Source organism: Neodiprion lecontei, unplaced genomic scaffold, assembly GCF_021901455.1.
Source record: "Neodiprion lecontei isolate iyNeoLeco1 unplaced genomic scaffold, iyNeoLeco1.1 ptg000108l, whole genome shotgun sequence".
In the NCBI taxonomy this organism is placed as follows: domain Eukaryota; kingdom Metazoa; phylum Arthropoda; class Insecta; order Hymenoptera; family Diprionidae; genus Neodiprion; species Neodiprion lecontei.
The window spans coordinates 15,001-17,500 of NW_025791869.1; the positions used below are offsets into that span (position 1 = coordinate 15,001).

The 2,500-nt window shown below is 61.2% G+C and overlaps 1 non-coding gene across 1 annotated transcript in view; it reads right to left on the bottom strand.

The window, feature by feature from the left end:
* The window catches only part of LOC124296042, a 1,913-nt gene extending 1,662 nt beyond the window's left edge, over nt 1-251 (bottom strand). Inside the window, exon 1 of the ribosomal RNA XR_006905876.1 lies at nt 1-251. This exon is cut by the window's left edge and continues 1,662 nt beyond it. This is a non-coding gene — a ribosomal RNA (small subunit ribosomal RNA).
* Nucleotides 252-2,500: the final 2,249 nt, after the last annotated feature.

Sequence of the window (2,500 nt, forward strand, 5' to 3'; positions counted from 1 at the left end):
GGACGGGACGTACCCGCCGCCGATTGGTTTTGATCTAATAAAAGCATTCCTTCCATCTCTGGTCGGAACTCTGTTTGCATGTATTAGCTCTAGAATTACCACAGTTATCCAAGTAAATGTGTGTACGATCTAAGAAACCATAACTGATTTAATGAGCCATTCGCGGTTTCACCTTAATTTGGCTTGCACTGAGACATGCATGGCTTAATCTTTGAGACAAGCATATGACTACTGGCAGGATCAACCAGGGAGCTTCGATACAAAATCTCGGCTCGGACGTGCGCCACCCATCGCCGACCGGGTCTCGTAGCCCGGTCGGCCGCGCGTCTACTGTGTGTTTCGGGACTGCGCGCAGGCAGCCCCGGTTCCGTGTGCCGCCACCTTCGACACTCGGCTTATAAGCGTTCGAACGATCTCCCGTACCCGTCGGCTAGATTGAAAGCGTCTGGGATACGTTGTTATAACATCTCTGGTCTTTGAGTGTACGCTCGGAAAGAAGCGAGTTGACGCGTGCGTTGGAGCGTTCGGCCTTCCGTGTTTCACGGAGAGCCGAACTTCTTGGTACCGCGTCAAGGGCCATTCGGTCTGAGACACCGACCCGCGGTAATGCAGTGACGATAGATGAAACAACGCGAGTCGCGTAGTTTCTTTGGTACGAGGCACGGAACGGTCCGCGAACGCCCGCTCCTGGTCTACGCCGAAGTACGTATCGTGCTCGAGCACGTACCGGTACGGCGTAGCAGGCGGACGACGGGAGACCGGCCCGACCGACTCGCTCCTCTTACTAGTAGGAGCCTGGCCGCTAGGACGTCGGCGCCGGCACGGTGGTAGCACGGTCGGCTTACGGGGCGAAACCTCCGCGGGCTATCGAAAAAATTTTGAACTCCGGGAACTTTGTCGAAATTGAACGAGGCTCATATGACGATGTTCCGACAGGCTCCCGGCCCGGATCGACTCCGGGACGCCGCGCATCGCCTTTCGGTCGACTCGGACCGAAATTTTTACAAGTCCCGTCTGTCCGGATCGACTCCGGGACGCCGCGCGTCGCCTTTCGCTCGACTCGTACCGCAGCTTCAACGAGTCCCGTCGGCCCGGATCGACTCCGGGACGCCGCGCATCGCCTTTCGCTCGTCTCGGACCGAAATTTTTACAAGTCCCGTCGGCCCGGGACGCCGCGCATCGCCTTTCTGTCGACTCGGACCGAAACTTCATCGAGTCCCGTCGGCCCGTATCGACTCCGGCACGCCGCGCATCGCCTTTCTGTCGACTCGGACCGTAATTTTTGCAAGTCCCGTCGGCCCGGATCGGCTCCGGGACGCCGCGCATCGCCTTTCGGTCGACTCGGACCGAAATTTTTACAAGTCCCGTCTGTCCGGATCGACTCCGGGACGCCGCGCGTCGCCTTTCGCTCGACTCGTACCGCAGCTTCAACGAGTCCCGTCGGCCCGGATCGACTCCGGGACGCCGCGCATCGCCTTTCGCTCGTCTCGGACCGAAATTTTTACAAGTCCCGTCGGCCCGGGACGCCGCGCATCGCCTTTCTGTCGACTCGGACCGAAACTTCATCGAGTCCCGTCGGCCCGTATCGACTCCGGCACGCCGCGCATCGCCTTTCTGTCGACTCGGACCGTAATTTTTGCAAGTCCCGTCGGCCCGGATCGAATCCGGGACGCCGCGCATCGCCTTTCTGTCGACTCGGACCGAAAGTTTTACAAGTCGACGTCGGCCCGGATCGAGTCCGGGACGCCGCGCGTCGCCTTCCGCTCGTCTCGGACCGAAATTTTTACAAGTCCCGTCGGCCCGGGACGCCGCGCATCGCCTTTCTGTCGACTCGGACCGAAACTTCATCGAGTCCCGTCGGCCCGGATCGAATCCGGGACGCCGCGCGTCGCCTTTCTGTCGTCTCGGACCGAAAGTTTTACAAGTCGACGTCGGCCCGGATCGACTCCGGGACGCCGCGCGTCGCCTTTCGGTCGACTCGGACCGAAATTTTCACAAGTCCCGTCTGTCCGGATCGACTCCGGGACGCCGCGCGTCGCCTTTCGCTCGACTCGTACCGCAGCTTCAACGAGTCCCGACGGCCCGTATCGACTCCGGGACGCCGCGCATCGCCTCTCGGTCGACTCGGACCGAAAGTTTTACAAGTTCCGTCTGTCCGGATCGACTCCGGGACGCCGCGCGTCGCCTTTCGCTCGACTCGTACCGCAGCTTCAACGAGTCCCGTCTGTCCGGATCGACTCCGGTACGCCGCGCGTCGCCTTTCGCTCGACTCGGACCGAAATTTTCACAAGTCCGGTCGGCCCGTATCGACTCCGGGACGCCGCGCATCGCCTCTCGGTCGACTCGGACCGAAATTTTCACAAGTCCCGTCGGCCCGGATCGACTCCGGTACGCCGCGCGTCGCCTTTCGCTCGACTCGGACCGTAATTTTTACAAGTCCCGTCTGTCCGGATCGACCCCGGGACGCCGCGCGTCGCCTTTCGCTCGACCCGTACCGCAG